The sequence below is a fragment of the Magnolia sinica genome, unplaced genomic scaffold (assembly GCF_029962835.1).
Source record: "Magnolia sinica isolate HGM2019 unplaced genomic scaffold, MsV1 ctg342, whole genome shotgun sequence".
Classification (NCBI taxonomy): domain Eukaryota; kingdom Viridiplantae; phylum Streptophyta; class Magnoliopsida; order Magnoliales; family Magnoliaceae; genus Magnolia; species Magnolia sinica.
Genome location: NW_026682813.1, coordinates 115,903 through 134,215, shown reverse-complemented (window position 1 = coordinate 134,215; position 18,313 = coordinate 115,903). Strand labels below are relative to the sequence as shown.

The window sequence follows — 18,313 nt, the reverse complement described above, 5'->3', positions numbered from 1 at the left end:
TTCAATTTATGAATAATTTAGTCTAGGTGAATTAAAATCCACCAAGACCACACTTCAACTAGTTGATTGTTTGATTCGTATACTGAGAGGGGTGATAGAGGATGTGCTTGTCCAAGTTAATGGGTTCTACTACCCAATGGACTTTATTATTTTGGATACATGGCTGGTTATTGATTTTGGCACTCAAATTCTTGTCATCCTTAGTCATTAGTTCCTAGCTAAATAAAATGACATAATCAATAATTAGAATGGGATCATGAAGCTGTCCTTTGGAAATGTAACACTTAAGCTTAATGTGTTTAATATGTGCAAGCAATAAGAGGAAGGTGATGAGATCTGCGAAATCAATTTGATCGATACATTCGTGGAAGACAAATCTCTTTTGACTTTATACTCTGATACCTTAGAAGTGTGCTTGGTCCACTCCCTCAATCTTGATGATGGCATGATTAAGAAGATGTATGCCTTGCTTAATGCAATGTCAGTACTTAAATTAATCAGTGGAGGCCTTAATTTAAACTGTTACCCCTAACCGACTTAAAGCCTCTACTGTCTAGTGTCAAGGCATCGAACCTTGACATAAAATGAATTGAAATATGCATACTTAGGTAAATATGAGATAAATTCAGTGGTGATTTCTTCCCACTTGGTTAAAGAGTAAGAGACTAAGTTGATTTCTACCCTTAAAAAATATAAAAGAGCCCTAGGATGGACTATTGCAGACATCAATGGAATAGACCCCCTGATATATACCCACCACATCCATCTCGAAGATAATACAAAAACATCTAGACAACCATAACACCGTCTAAATCCAAACATTAAAGATATTATTAAGGATAAGGTGTTAAAGCTTTTGGATATGGGTATTATATATCCTATATCTGATAGCCAATGGGTGAGTCCAACTTAGGTGGTGCCTAAGAAGTCCAAAATTACCATCATAGCCAATGCAAACATAGAACTTGTGCCAACTAGAGTTACCACTAGTTGGAGAATGTGCATCAACTACCGATAGCTGAATACCGTCACATGGAAGGACAACTTTCCTTTGCCCTTTGTTGATCAAATTTTAGAAAGGTTAGCGGGTTATTCCTATTATTGCTTCTTTGAATGGGTATTCAGGTTACAACTAAATAAAGATATCCGTTGAAGACCAAGAGAAGACTACATTCACATGTCCCTTTGGCACTTTTTCTTACCGAATGATGCCATTCAGATTGTGTAATGCCCTCTCCACATTTTAACGATATATGTTGAGTATTATTTTTGACATGGTGGGGTAGTTTCTAGAGGTCTTCATAGATGATTTCTTCATCTTTGGTTTTTCTTTTAATGAGTGCCTTGAGAACTTGAAATTGGTGTTGAAAAGATGTAAAGGAAAAAACATTAGGTTGAATTGAGAAAAAGTCATTTTATGGTTTAAAAGGGAATAGTCCTTGGACACATCATATTATCTAATAGAATTGAGGTGGATAAGCCAAAATTGACATAATCTCTAAATTACCACCACCCAAGAGCATAGGTGACATGCTATCTTCTTAAGATACGCTGTATTTTAACAAAGGTTCATAAAGGACATTAGCCTAATCTCTCTCCCTTTATGCAACATTCTTCAAAAGGAAACCCCTTTCGTATGGAGCGAGTATTGAGTGTCAAATACGGCATAAATCGAGGCGATTTTGCGATCTTGCGAGGAGAGTGGACTAAGAGCTTAGATTTATGAACATGATAAGGCTTAATGGTATATTTTATACATGTTTGTGTTGCGAGGTGATTTTATGAGCTTGCATTAAAAAGAATGCTAAAAGCATAGATATAAGGCTCAAGAATTACCAAGGCAAAGAATGGATCTTTAGAGACCAAGATTGAAGATTTCAAGACCCTAAGATTCAAGAAAACCAAGTGGAGAAGGAAGTTCGCAGTGCAAAGTGCAGAATCCACAAAATATGTGTCATCGATTACCTGTTGATGACATCAAAGCCATCGTTCGATGACATCAACCACAGTTCGATGACAACAAAGAATTACATGAAAATGGATCGAAGACATGTTTGATGACTCGAAGACTTGCTTAATGACATTGATGACCATTCAATTACATTAGTCTTTTTATAGAATTTTAGAGAAACTCACTGGACTGTTCTGGACACATTCTTGATGGATTGAGCACCCTTTGATGCAATCGAAGGTCTGCTCGATGACATAATGATTTATGCAGTGCGAAAGGAGTTACGCAGTGCATAAAGGCACGACTTCTGGAAATCAATGTACGTTTGAAGATATCAAAGGTTGTTCAATGACATCGAACATGTTACACAGAACTTACGCAGATTACGTAAATTGGGGCGATTTTGTGATCTTGCATGAACAAGGCTATAAATATGGGTTTCTTAGGCACTTTTTGGGATATTTAGGATTTCAAGGAGCTGAGCCAAAGGGTGGAGGAGCATCCCAAGAGTTTTTCTTCTTTCTTAGTTTATTTTTAATGCTTTCTTTTAGGGTTTTGATTCCAATCATGTTTATGGTTGGCTAAATTCCTTAGCTAGGGCTAAGGGGTGAAGCTTGTAGTGTGTTGGGATATTTTTCTTGCTCTGATTCTTATTCTTGTTGAACCTCATTGACTTCTAGTTATTTATTAAGGAATATTTTTATTTTTTAATGATTTACTATGACTCAAATTACAATAGATTTACGATAGCTTTGAATATCTTCTTTTCTTGTTTTGAGATTGTGAGATTGGTACATCTTGTTGTCCACTACCATCTCCTGGGCATAGTTAGGTGATGAAATCCCTTCCAATCATCACAATCCTCTTTAATACATGGCTAGATCTATGAAAAGTTTAGAGATTTGATTATCTCATCTTCTAATTGGATAGGATAGGACTCCAATTCCAATTGTGATTCTTGAATCAAGTAAGGAAACATCTTGATAGCTACAAGTGGATCCTTGGCACCCTAGTTCCCACTTTTGATTAATATATTAAGCTTTATTCATAATTAATCTTTTATTTCAGATTTTCTAAATTAGATCTTTCTCTAGTTCTAGTTTTAGTTTTGTACTTTTAGAATACGCATAAGATTTATCCCTGTGGATTCGACCCCAGTCTTACCGAGATTATTACTACATCGCGACCCTACACTTGGGGTTATGAACAAGTTTTTGGCACCGTTGCCAGGGATTAACAGCTATGTTTTTCAAAATTTAATTAGTTTTAGAATTAGGTTAAGATTAGGGTTTATTTTCTATTTTATTTCTAGGTTAGGAATTTGTCTGCGATGTTTTTAGAAAATAATTTGTTTTTCTATTTTGTAGGATCATAACATAGAGATCTCCAATATGGTAAACTCTTTCTATGTCTCTCTCTTTCTTTTCTAGATTTCTTACTGCCTTTTGTTTTCTTTCTTCTTAGGGTTACGTTAGATTCTGAACTTGAGGGGTGAGAGTGTTTCATGCCTAGGTGGGTCCGTGACAACACTCTATGTCTCTTGAGTGAAGGAGGATTAGTCGAAGGGTTGCCTATCCATCATAGGATTAGACACCAATTGAGATCCTCTGAGTTAATGGAAGTTATGGCTACAAATCAACCTGTAAATTAAACTCAACCTCCGGTTGAGGAAATCCAGGATGAAAACGAGGTGCAGAATATACCCCGCCTTGTACTCTACGAGACTATTTACAACCGGTGAGGGTGAGCACACCTTCATGTATGATTTTTTCAGAAAATACAGGGAATATGGATATCAAGCCAGGGGTGATCCAACTCCTTCCAAAATTTCATGGACTTGAATATGAAAATCCATATTTACACTTGAAAGAGTTTGATGAAATCATAGCCATTTTATACTTTCTTAATGTGTCTGAAGACACGATTATGCTAAAACTCTTTACCTTCTTAAAAGAAAAGACTAAAATGTGGTTGCACTCACTACATCCACGATCAATTGGCAAATGGAATGACATGATAAGGGAGTTCATTAAGAAAAATTTCCTATATCACAAAACGAACACCCTCAAAAAGTCAATCTTGAACTTCACCCAAAAGAAAGATGAAACATTCTTCCAATGTTGGGAGCAGTTCAATGATCTTATCAGTTTATGCCCATAACACGATTTTGAAACGTGGCACATAACAAGTTTTTTTTAACGATGGGCTAACATCTCCCATGCGCCAAATGGTGGAGACAATGTGCAATAGGAAATTCACGAACAAAGATGTTGATGATGTGTGGGATTATTTTGACAAGCTTGCTGAAAACACACCATCATGGGACATCTCCTCAAAACCTAACACCACTTCTAAGCCCACTCAATCAAAGGAGAAGGGTGGAATATATCTTTTGAAAGAGGAAGATGATATAAATGCTAAAGTAGCCAGTTTCACAAGGAAACTTGAGGCCATGGAACTTAAGAAGGATAAGGCTAAGAAAGTTGTCTACGGTGTTTGTGCTCGTAACGTTCATACAACTGAGAATTGTCCAACAGTACCTACTTTTCAAGAAATATTGAACAAGAAATTGAATGCCGTAAACAACTACTAAAGTCCTTTCAAAGGACTCACTTCAAACGCATACAATTCAAGTTGGAGAAATCATCCAAACTTCAGTTGGAGAAATAGACAAACTGCTACTCCTCAAGGAATTCCTAATCAATTTTTGAATCAAGGGAAACCTTAAGAGGAATTGGTTCAAAATTCCACACAAACTTAAGAGCTTATCCAACAAAGTACTCTCCAAGCCTTATAAGAACTTACTAAGGCTATACAAAAAAATTGACTCTCGTATTATGGTTATGGAGAAAGGGATCCTTCGAGCTCGACCTATCCCCAATTCTAAACCACAATACGGAGTTAGTGAACCAAGCTCTTCAAACCCAATGGAGCAAGCCAAGTCTATCACCACTCTTATGAGTGGAAAAACAATTGACAAATCTAATTTTGATAAGGGCTGAAAAGTCTTAAGGACCTAGAAGAAAAAACAGATGAGAGACCTAGCATTACTCCACATGGATTAGAACCAAGACCTCTACGTAAGTCGATTGCTCTGTTCCCCTAGCGGTTGATTGCACCAAAACCTCTAACTAACTCTTAGGACATTCTAAAAGTATTGAAACAAGTGAAGGTTAACATACCTCTTATAGATGTTGTGAAACAAATTCCTTCATATGCTAAAATTTTGAAAGACCTATGCACGGCTAAGAGGTGGCAAAGTATCAAAAAGAAATTTTTCCTGATATAAAAAGTGAGTGCCATCCTAAAGCAAAGTGTGCCACAAAAATATAAAGATCCTAGTAGCCCAACTATCACTTGTATAATTGGGAATCACCAAATTGGAAGTGCACTTCTTAATTTGGGGGCGAGTGTAAATCTGATCCCTTACTCGGTCTATGAACAACTGGGTCTAGGTGAATTAAAACCCACTCGGACCACGTTACAACTTACTGATCTCTCAGTTCGTGTATCAAGGGAGATGATTGAGGATGTGCTAGTCTAGGTTAATAAATTCTATTATCCAATAGATTTTATCATCCTGGATACTCCCTATTGCAGATATGAGCACTTAAATTCCTGTCATACTTAGCTGTCCATTCCTTGCTACATCAAATGCTATCATCAATTGTAGGAATGGTGTTATGAATTTGTCTTTTGGAAATATGATGTTGGAGCTCAGTATCTTTTTTAACATGAGCAGACAAGCAATGGATGATGACGAGGCCCATGACATTAACATGATAGACTCTTTTGTGGAAGGTAGAGCTTTGATGACCATGTCCTCTGACCCTTTAGAGACGTGCTTGGCACACTTCCCCAATTTGGATGACGATACGATTAGGGAGATTGATGTCATGCTTGATGTTACACCAGTACTTGAAGTTAATCGGTGGTGGCCACAATTTGAAAAGCTACCACAAAGTGATGTAGTGCCTCTACTGTCTAACCTCAAAGCATCGAAGCTTGACCTAAAATCTTTACCCTCTAATTTAAAATATGTTTATTTAGGTCAAGATGGGACATACACAGTGGTGATCTCTTCCCACCTTAAGCAAGAACAAGTGAGTATGCTTATTTCTACTCTCATTAAGCACATAGGAGCCCTTGGATGGTCGATTGCGGACCTCAAGGGAATTGACCCTTTGATTTGTACTAACCGTATTAATCTTGAGGATAATGTGAAAACCTTCTTACAACTACAACATATATTAAATCTAAACATGAAGGAAGTGGTTAAGGCCAATGTACTTAAGTTATTGGATGTGGGTATTATATACCCCATATTCGATAGCCAATGGTTGAGTCTAACTCAGGTGGTTCCTAAGAAGTCCAAAATCACCATCGTAGCCAATGTCAACAATGAACTCATGCCAACTAGAGTTAATGTGCATTAACTATAGGAAGTTGAATACCGTCACGAGGAAGAACCACTTTACCCTTCATTGATCAAATTTTGGAAAGGCTACCTGGTTAGTCTTACTATTATTTCCTTGATGGGTATTCGGGCTACAATCAAATAGAGATAGCCCTTGAAGATCAGGAAAAGACAACGTTCACATGTCCTTATGGTACATTTGCTTACAGAAGGATGTCATTTAGACTGTGTAATGCCCCTGCCACTTTTTAGCGATGCATGTTGAGTATTTTCTCTAACATGGTGGGGTAATATTTAGAGGTCTTCATGGATGACTTATCTATCTTTGGTCCATCCTTTAGCGAATGTTTGGAAAATCTGAAAAATATGCTGAAGCAACGTGAGGAAAAGAATTTGGTACTAAATTGGGAGAAGTGCCATTTCATGGTTTGTAAAAGAATTGTTCTTGGACATATCATTGAAATTGCTGTTTATATCATTGATATTGAAGAATTAATATGAGGCAATGTCCTAGAGGGGGGTGAATAGGACATTTTAAATAATTTTCCTATTTAAAAATCCAAATTGCCTAACTTAAATAAGTATTCACTTTAAAGCAAGTAAGGCAATATAACTCTAAAGGCTTCCAAGCTAATTAGAGGATCCAATCACAAAGGTTATTAAAGATATGCAGATATAATAACTAGCCTAGTGTTGTGAGCTTGTGTGTAGAATATGCTTCCTATCAATGAATAACATTCTTGGACATATCATTGAAATTGCTGTTTATATCATTGATATTGAAGAATTAATATGAGGCAATGTCCTAGAGGGGGGTGAATAGGACATTTTAAATAATTTTCCTATTTAAAAATCCAAATTGCCTAACTTAAATAAGTATTCACTTTAAAGCAAGTAAGGCAATATAACTCTAAAGGCTTCCAAGCTAATTAGAGGATCCAATCACAAAGGTTATTAAAGATATGCAGATATAATAACTAGCCTAGTGTTGTGAGCTTGTGTGTAGAATATGCTTCCTATCAATGAATAACATTCATTCAATCATGTATACAGATTTAAACATTCAAGCATATATAAGCATAATTAAACAGATGCGCAAGTGACAATCCAAACATAAGCATTTATAGTGGTTCGGCCACGTGCCTACTCCACTCCCGGCATCCATAATTAATCCCACAGTGCACCGAATTTCACTATCAATGGTTTTAAAACAGATTCACCAATAACCTTTATAGCCCTACACTAAGGACACAATTTATGCTCTCTGCAAGAGCAAAGGTTCTACACCTAGAACCTACGTTTAGGCCTACCGGCCAAGGTCCCACACATGACACCTACTTTTAGGCCTACTGGCCAAAGTCCCACACTAGGAACCTAATCGAGTTTGTTAATAGTAAACTCTTAGCCTCAATCCTACACAAGGAAGGAGACTAAACTTTTGAACTTTTAAAATGACACTTACTTATCGGATAGAGTTCTGTCTTGTAGCTTGTCTCGGCTTGTTAAATCTTCATGATCTCATGCTTGAATAAGCTTCCCAGTGCTTCCCCAATCACGTAGCTTGGATTTACTTATTGGTACTGCTTCACGATTAAGAACCTTGCATAAGATGTATCTATAATGGTGACCAAGGTTATCGGAGTTGGTTGAATCTCCTATTTAGGATAATGAGTAGATTTCCTGAGGGATTTAACTTATGGATGCTCTAGAGTATCAAAGAATCAAGTATTTTTCTATTAGTTTGGTCTTTGTACTCTAAAGAATGCACGAGTGTATGTTCTTCATTAATCGGAGCTTTAAATGCTCATAGGAGTGAAAGATCATAATGAAGAGAACATGAAACTTACATGGATAGAGTCTAACTGGACTAGGATAAGCTTGGGATACACTAGAGACTCTATGGTGCCTACTTCCACTAATTTTACAAGTTTCTACAATCCACTTTTATAGATAAAACTTCCAACGGATAGAAAATGGCTAGTTTACGGTGCTACCGAAATGACCTTTGGTATCGTTGAACTTGCTTCAGTGGTACCAAATTATCTATTAGTAGTACCGAATTAAATTCTCAAGTTGATTATTGAAAACAGTCTCTTTCGATAGCACTGAAGTTTGTTCATTGGTGGTAGTCGGTGACACCGAAATGTCCAGTTGGCGACACCGAATTAACATTGTAAGCTTGTTGGACTATTTTGAGCCCCTTTGGTATGACCAAAGAATGTGCTATTCGGTGGTACCTTCGTCCTACCAAGAATGGATAGATTTTTCTATTTTGTCTAATAAATCACTCAACAACTTGGGATATACAAAAGCCAAGACTATAAGATATAAAATATGAACTTGGGATTGACTTAAAATAGATGATCTATGTAGGTATTCCTATTTGGGTTGGGATCATCTATTTGCAAGGTCAAGATCGTAGAAGTAGTTCTTTGTTTTCAATATGGCTTTGATGCTTCTAATCCAGTCACGTCGTCGGTCTTCACTTGTTAAGAACTCATCCGACTATAAGATACAACTAGTCACGTAATTGACAAACATGAGTGCAAATAAGTGCATTAACAATTATCTCGTCTAAAGGAATTGAGGTAGATAAGGCTAAAATTGATCTTATATCTAACCTACCTACACCTAAGAGCATACGAGATGTGCGATCCTTCTTAGGACACGCCGGATTTTACAGACAATTTAGTCACCTTTCTCATCTTTTATGCAATCTACTTTAAAAGGATGTACCATATGAGTGGACTGAGCAATGCCAGGAAGGTTTTTCTAAGCTCAAAGGCATGTTGATCACCACACCTATCATGCAGCCACCCAATTGGAGCATTCCTTTTGAAATTATGTGTGATGCGTCTGACTATGTTATTAGGCCGGTATTGGGCTAAAAAAAGAAAAGACACCTTATGTTATTTACTATGCAAGTAGAACTTTAAATCTTGCCCAAGTGAATTACTCTACTACGAAGAAGGAACTCTTGGTCATAGTATTCGCTTTGGATAAATTTAGGTCCTACTTAATCGGATCTAAGATCATTATTTACACCAATCATACGACACTCAAGGACCTTCTTTCTAAGGATAATGTTAAGCCTTGCTTGATAAGATGGATCCTCCTACTCCTGGAATTTGATTTAGAAATACGAGATAAAGAGGGAGAAAAAAACGTAGAGGCTGACCATCTTTCCAGACTTGATCTCCCTGATTCTCTTGAAACGATACCTATAATGACATTTTCCCTGAAGAACAATTTCTTAAACTCTCCCACTACCTTGGTTTACTGACATTACAAATTATCTTGCTACAGGTTTCACACTGACACATTGGACTGCGCAAGATAAGAAAAAAAATTTCATCGAGGTATGCAAAATTTTCTGGGATGACTTATATTTATTCAAATATTGATCAGACCAAATTCTAAGGAGATGTATGCCAGATAATAAACACCAAAATGTCATCTCCTTCTATCATTCTCGGGCCTGTGGTGGTCACTTTTCTACTAAAAAGACCACGACCAAAATTCTGCAGTGTGGCTTTTACTGGCCCACTATGTTCAAGGACACTCATGAGTTTTGCAAAGCTTATGAGCGTTGTTAGAAATTAGAAGCGTTGTCCCATCAAAATATGATGCTTTTGAATCTCATTTTGATCATTGAAGCATTTGATTGCCAAGGCATTGATTTCATAAGGTCATTCCCTCAATCCTTTGGGAATTTGTATATTTTACTAGTTGTAGACTATGTCACTAAATGGATCGAAGCGATCCTGTGCCGGATCAATGACCATTATACGGTCATTAAATTCCTAAAAGAAAACATCCTTTCCTAGTTCAGAACACCTCGGGCCATCATTAGTGATGGAGGCTCACATTTATGTAATAGGTTATTTACAAACTTAATGAAGAAATATGACATCTCTCATAAGGTGAGCACTCCATACCAGTCGCAAACAAGTAGGTGAGCTGGGATTTTTAATAGAAAAATTAAAAATATTTTGGAAAAGACGGTTAACCCTGATCGCAAAGATTAGTCAATTTGCTTGACCGATGCTTTATGGGCCTACCGTACTGCCTTTAAGATACCTACTGGAATGTCTCCCTTTTGACTTGTCTATGAGAAAGCTTGCCACTTACAAGTGGGGTTGGAACATAGAGCCTACTGGGCTATTAAAAATCTGAACTTTAACCTGAACAACACTAGCTTACTGCACATACTTCAATTAAATGAACTCAAGGAAATCTAGAATGACACATACGAGAACTCGAGAATTTATAAGGACAGGATGAAGGTGTTCCATGATAAGAACATCCTTCAAAAATCATTCTTGATGGGTCAAAAAATCCTTTTGTATATTTCTTGGTAATTTCTTTTCCCGGCTAAACTCAGATCTCGTTAGATCGACCCTTTCATAGTTACTAAAATGTCTATCCTCATGGGGCCATTGAGATAAAGAATCTGAATAATGGCAATGCTTTCAAAGCAAATGAATATCATTTAAAGCCATTTGTTGAGAAATTTGAGTCAGAGGACATGTCCATGCCTCTGACTGATCCTGTGTACCAGGACTGATCTCCTAGTCTTATGGAGGTATAGTTAGGTCTATTACTTTCATAGGATTTAGGACTAGGGTAGTTTGCTTCCAGTATGTTTAGTTGTTGTATTAACCCATTTCATGCTGAGATTCATGGGAAAGCTTCAAGTTTCCTTCCTCCGGGTACAATCTTTCCATCACTACTCCCCTTCTTTTCATTACCTCAATGCATTACATGCTTATTTCCTTTATATTGAGGATAATGTAGATTTTAGGTTGGGGGTGTGGATTAGGTAAACTAATCAGTATTTTCTTACTTTTAAGCAAAAAGGTGTAGAATTTTTAAAATTTTTAAACTAAAAACCTATTTGGAAAGCGATAGTTTGTGCGCTTAAGGATGCTTTGAGTATGATGATGGGACAGAGATTGAATTTTGAATTGTTGGAGTTTGATCAACTAAGTAATCTATCTCCTAGGTTCTTGCACTCAATGGATTAAGAGGAGTTGGGATATCATATTGATTCAAATCACAAAGACACGTTCAATTTGATTTCTGTGAGTTGTGTTAGAATTTCCAATTGTTAGTATGGAAATCATTGAAAGATGTTGGGAATTGAGTCTGGAGAATTTTATCCACCTTAAAGATGAAAAACTAGTTTTAAAAAATAGGATATCGATAAAAATGTCATAAATGAAAAGAATGAAGAATGACAACGTCTTTGAAGGGAATGAAAAAGGTCTCTAAAAATAATATAAAAGTCTGAAAAAAGAATGAATAAGAGAGGCCATCGATATAAAATCAGAAACTGGAAAAAGAAGGAAAATGGGATATGTTTGGAATCAATAATTGAGATTTCAACTAATCTTGATATGACGAACATGGATAACTTTACGAAATGATAGTAAGTTTATGGGAAGTAAGTTGATATTCATTGAGCACATTGGAAAAACTTGATATATGAACTTATGCTCTAAGTTAATAGATAAAGAATCTATTTGAGTGGTTGCTTATGTGATTCGACTCTGGGTTTTCAAAATCTCACCTTCTTATCATGATTTTACCCATTCATACTTGATTGCACAAAAGATTGTTTTTTGAAAGAGGTTTTGAACCTTGAAGATGGAAGATTATTTCACACATGTTTTACTCGGGACTAGCAAAATACTAGTTGGGGAGTGTGTTGAGTGTCAAATATTGCATATTTTCCCCCCATTTATATCTTGGTTTTATGAACATGATAAGGCTTAATGGTATATTTTATATATGTTTGTGTTACGAGGTGAGTTTAAGAGCTTGGATTGAAAAGAATGCTAAAAGCATGGATTTAAGGCTCAAGAATTGCTAAGGTAAAGAATGGATCTTTAGATAACAAGATTGAAGATTTCAAGACCTCGAGATCCAAGGAAACTAAGTGGAGAAGGAAGGAAGTTCGCAGTGCAAAGTGCAGAATCCACAAAATCTGTGTCACCAACCACCTGTCGATGACATCGAAGCCATCATTCGATGACATCGACCACAGTTCGATGACAGTGAAGAATTACATGAAAATCAAGTTTGGTTGCTGGATGAATTGGATGCATTTGTCGATGGATCGAAGACCTGTTCGATGACTCGAAGACCTGGTCGATGACATCAAAGACCGTTAGATGACATCGATCTTTTTACAAAATTTTGGAGAAACTCGTTGGACTGTTCTGGACACATTCTCAATGGATCGAGCACCCTTCGATGCAATTGAAGGTCTGCTCGATGGCAGTGAAGGAAGGTTCGATGATACAATGATTTATGCAGTGCATAAAGGCATGATTTCCGAAAATCAACATGCGTTCGACGACATTAAAGGCTGTTTGATGACATTGAACATGTTATGTAGAACTTATGTAGATTGGGTAAATTGAGGCAGTTTTGCGATCTTGGGTGAACAAGGCTATAAATACAGGTTTTCTATGCACTTTTTGGGATATCTAGGGTTTCAAGGAGCTGAGCCAAAGGGTGGAGGAGCCTCTCAAGAGTTTTTCTTCTTTCTTAATTTGTTTTTAATGCTTTCTTTTAGGGTTTTGATTCCAATCATATCTATGGTTGGCTAAATTCCTTAGCTAGGGCTAAGGGGTGAAGCTTGTAGTGTGTTGGGATGTTTTTCTTTTGGTTTTTGTTCTTGTTGATCCCCATCGACTTCTAGTTATTTATTAAGAAATATTTTTAGTTTTTAATGGCTTATTGTGACTCATATTATAATAGATCTTTCACAACTTTGAATATCTTCTTTTCCTGTTTTGAGATTGTGAGATTGATACATCTTGTTGTCCACCATCATCTCCTGGGCATGTTTGGGAGATGAAATCTCTTCCAATCATCACAATCCTCTTTAATGCATGGCTAGATCTATGAAAAGTTCAGAGATTTGATTATCTCATCTTCTAATTAGATAGGATAGGACTCCAATTCCAATTATGATTCTTAAATCAAGTAAGGAAACATCTTGATAGTTATAAGTGGATCCTTGGCACTCTAGTTCCCATTTTCAATTGATAGATTAAGCTTTATTCACAATTACTCCTTTATTTCAGATTTTCTAAATTAGATCTTTCTCTAGTTCTAGTTCTAGTTACTTTTATAATACGCACAAGATTAGTCCATGTGGATTCGACCTCAGTCTTACCGAGATTATTACTACATCATGACCCAACACTTGGGTTTGTGAAGAGGGAGGAATCCCTAAAAGCTTTCACCAAGCTCAAAGGCATGTTGAGTAGTGCCCCCATCAGGCAACCACCCGATTGGAGTATCCTTTTTGAAAGTATGTGCAATGTAAGCGATTATGCGATTGAGGGAGTGCTAGGCCAAAGAAAAGAGAAGAAGCCGCACGTTATTTAGTATGAGAGTAGAACTCCAAACCCTGACTAGGTGAACTACTCAACTATGAAAAAGGAACTCTTAGCCATAATGTTCACTTTGGATAAGTTTAGGTCCTACTTGATCAGATTCACGATAATCATCTTCACTGACCATGCGGTGCTAAAGTATCTTCTTTCTAAGAAGGATACTAAGCCCGGTTTGGTAAGATAGATCCTTCTACTCCAAGAGTTTGATTTGGAAATCCAAGATAAGAAATGAGTAGAAAAAGTAGTGGTTGACCATCTCTCACGGCTTGTTCTATCTGATTATATAGAAATAATACCCATCAATGAGATGTTCCCTGATATTTAAAAAAAAACTTTTCCAATTACATTATTATGTTGACATTGCTAATTATCTCATTACAAGTACAATTCCTATTCATTGGACTGCACAAGATAGGAAGAAAATCTTCACCGAGGTATGCAAGTTCTTCTGAGATGATCCTTATCTTTTTAAATATTGCCTAACTCAAATTATAATGAGATGTGTTCCCAATCACGAGAGACACAATGTCATCTCCTTTTATCACTTGTAAACGTGTGGTGGCCACTTTTTAGCTAAAAAGACCACTGTAAAAATTCTGCAGTGCTACTTTTATTTGCCCACTATGTTCAAGGATACCAATGAATTTTATAAAGTGTGTGAGCGATGTTAGAAATTGGGAGGAATATGTTGTCGAAATATGATGTCGTTGAATCCTATTTTAATCATTGAAGTATTTGATTGCTGGGGCATTGATTCCATTCGACCATTTCCCCCATCATTTAGAAATCTGTATATTCTCATTGATGCCGATTATGTTTCCAAATGGGTTGAAGCAATTTCATGACAGAATAATCTTCATCGAATGGTCATTAAATTTTGGAAAGAAAACATCTTATATAGGTTTGAAATGCCTTAAGCCATCATTAATGATGGTAGATCTCACTTTTGCAATAAGTCATTTGAAATGTTAATGAAGAAATATGGTATTAAACATAAAGTGAGTACCCCTATCCCCCATAAACAAGCAGCCAAGTTGAAACATCAAATAGGGAGATTAAACAAATTTTGGAGAAAATGGTGAACTCAAACTACACAGATTGATCACTTCGACTAAACGATGCGTTGTGGGTTTACCGTATGACCTACAAAACCCCTATTGGTATGTCACCTTATAGACTTGTTTATAGGAAGGCTTATCACTTGCCTATGAAGTTGGAACATGAGGAGTGTTCAAATATAAAGACTTTTAATTTCAATCTCGACAAAGTTGGCTCGCTGTACAAATTACAATTAAACGAAATTGAAGAAATCTAGAATGAGGCTTACGAGAACTCTTGGATATACAAGTACATGATGAGGGTGTTTCATGACAAGAACATCCTTCGAATTTTTTTGAACCACATCAGAAAGTCCATCTATATAATTCGAGACTTCATCTTTTTTTCAAAAAAATTAAGATCTCTTTGGATTGGCCTCTTTGTAGTCAAAATGGTTTATCCTCATGAGGCTATCTAGATAGAGAATCTGACAAATGGAAATATCTTCAAAGTAAATGATCAACATCTGTTAAGGTTTAAATATTGCATATTATCCCCCATTTATATCTTGGTTTTATGAATATGATACTGCTTAATGTCCTATTTTACTCATGTTTGTGTTGCAAGGTGAATTTAAGAGCTTGGATTGGAAAAGGTGTTAAAAGCGTGGTGATTTGATGCTCAAAGATCACTAAGGCAAAGAATGGATCTTAGGAGACAAAGATTGAAAATTTCAAGGTCCCAAGATTCAAGAAAACCAAGTGGAGAAGTTAAGAAATCAAAAGAACAAGTGTAAAATTCTCATTAACTGTGTCATCAATCACCGTTCGATGACATTGAACATGGGTCGAGGACATCGAATTTATGAATGGAAATCGAGTTGGTCGCTGCACAAATTGAAGACATTTCTCAATGACTCGAGGACTTTTTCGATGACTCGAAGATTTGCTTGATGGCATCAAGGACAGTTCGATGACATTGATATTTTTATGGTTTTTTAGCAAAACTCACTGGACATATTAGGCACAAATTTTGATTACTCAAAGTCTTCGTTGATGATATCACAGACCTGCTTGATGACATCGAAGCCTCTTCAATGACATCGAATTTTCTAGGAATTATTGGATTAACTCGCTTGATTGTTTTGGATGCATTCTCGATTCCTCGAACATCACTCGATGACATCAAAGATACCTTCGATGACATCAAAGGTAGGTTCGATGACATAAAAGGTTACACAGTCTGGATGAAGTTACGCATTATGAAAAAAAAATGTATTCAAGACACCTTCGATGACATCGAAGGCAATTCAATGCCATTGAATGACTTACGTAGAGTTACGTGGAATGCGTAAATTTGAGGCGGTTTCTGAAAATTTCAAGGTCGGTTCGGAAGGACGTGTTACATAACTATAAATAGGAGTTCCTAGGGCATCCTTGGGCATCATCTAGGGTTTGGAGGAGCAAAGCACAAGGGTGGAGAGCCGTTGCCAAGCATTTTTCTTCCTTTCTTCCTTAGTTTTCATGCTTTCTTCTAGGGTTTTAAATCTAATCATGTCTATGGTTGGCTAAACCTCCTAGCTAGGGCTAAGAGGTAGTGTGATTGGGATGTTTTCTTTGCTTTGATTCATGTTTTGGTTGAACTCTCTTGGATTCTAGTTTGATTATAAGGGATATTTTTAGTTTTTAATGGTTTGTTGTGACAAATTACAATAGATTTGCAATAGCTTTGAATATCTTCCTTTTCTATTTTGAGATTGCTAGATTGATAAATCCCGTTGTTTGTTGTTGTCCCATGGGCATGGTTAGGTGACAAAATCCCTTCCAATCTTCCCAATTCTCCTTCTTTGATGACTAGATTCATGAGAAGTTTAGAGATCTGACCGTCTCTTCTTCCAACTGGATAAGATAGGACTCTGATTCCAGTTGTGTCCTTGAATTAAGCATAGTAGCATCATGAGAAGCTACAAGTGGATCCTTGGAAACCTTAGTTCCCAACTTTGAATTATTAAGTTTCGAATTAAACACTTCACAATTACTTCCTTTTACTCCCAATTTAGATTCACATATTCTTCTAGTACTTCTATTTGCTTTCAGAATACACACAAGATTAGTCCCTGTAGATTCGACCTCGGTCTTACCCAGATTATTACTACATCACGACCCTACACTTGGGGTTGTGAACAAGTTTTTGGCGCCGTTGTCGGGGACTAACGGTTACATTTTTTGAGATTAACTAGTTTTAGAATTAGGTTAAGATTAAGGTTTATTGACTTTCTATTTTTAGATTAAGATTTTTCTGAATTATTTTTAGAAACTTACTTTCTATTTCTAGGTTAGAAACTTTCCTAATTTGTTTTTAGAAACTAACTTATTTTCCCAATTTATTTTTAGAAACTAACTTGTTTTTCCTAATCTGTTTTTAGAAACTAATTTGTTTTTCTGTTTTGCAGGATCTTAATATGGAAACTTCTAATTTGGTAACTTCCTTTTAATTCTCTCTCTTTCTATTTCTAGATTTCTATTTCTCTCTTTCTTTTTAGGGTTAGGTTAGATTCTGAAATCAAAGGCTGAGAGTGTTTCATGCCCGAGTGGGTTCATGATAACACTCTACGTCTCTTAAGTGAAGAAGGATTAGTTAAAGGGTTATTTATCCATCATAGGATTAGACACAACTTAAGATCCTTAGAGTCAATTAAAGTGATGGCTACCAATCAACCTACAAATCAACGGGTGAATCAACTGTAACCTCTAATTGTGGAAGCTGAGGATGAGAATGGGGTGCATCATGCACCCTCACCTCGTACTTTACGAGACTATTTACAACTGGCGGGGGTGAGCATCCCTTCTTGTATGGTCCTTTTAGAAAATACAGGAAACATGGATATTAAGGTAGGAGTGATCCAACTCCTTCTAAAGTTCCTTGGACTTAAATTTGAAAGTCCATATCTACACTTGAAAGAGTTTGACAAGATTAGAGCCACTTTATATTTTCCTAACGTGTCTAAGGACACGGTCAGGCTGAAACTCTTTCCTTTCTTCTTGAAAGAAAAAGCTAAGATGTGGTTGCACTCACTACGTCTGCGATCTATTGGCACATGGAATAACATGATAAGGGAGTTCATAAAGAATTTTTTTTCCATATCATACGACGAACAACATCAGGAAATCAATCATGAACTTTGCCCGAAAAGAAGACGAAACATTCTTCTAATGTTGGGAGCAGTTCAAGGATCTTGTTAGTCCATGCCCACAACATGGTTTTGCAATGTGGTGCACAACAAATTTCTTCCATGAAGGACTAATATCATCCATGCACCAATTCATTAAGACAATATGCAATAGGGAATTTATGGATAAAAATGCCGATGATGTGTGGGACTACTTTGATGAACTTGTTAAAATCGCACAATCGTGGGACATCTCCCCAAAACCTAGCACCACATCTAAGTTTACCCAATCAAAGGAGAGGGGTGGGATATACTTGTTAAAAGAG

The 18,313-nt window shown here is 36.5% G+C and overlaps 2 non-coding genes across 2 annotated transcripts; both read right to left on the bottom strand.

The window, feature by feature from the left end:
- Positions 1 to 4,012: 4,012 nt before the first annotated feature.
- LOC131236237 (small nucleolar RNA R71) lies at positions 4,013 to 4,119 on the bottom strand. Its single transcript, XR_009166643.1, has one exon. It is a non-coding gene; the product is annotated as a small nucleolar RNA R71 (small nucleolar RNA).
- Positions 4,120 to 17,974: 13,855 nt separating this feature from the next.
- LOC131236236 (small nucleolar RNA R71) lies at positions 17,975 to 18,081 on the bottom strand. The gene has a single exon (XR_009166642.1). It is a non-coding gene; the product is annotated as a small nucleolar RNA R71 (small nucleolar RNA).
- Positions 18,082 to 18,313: the final 232 nt, after the last annotated feature.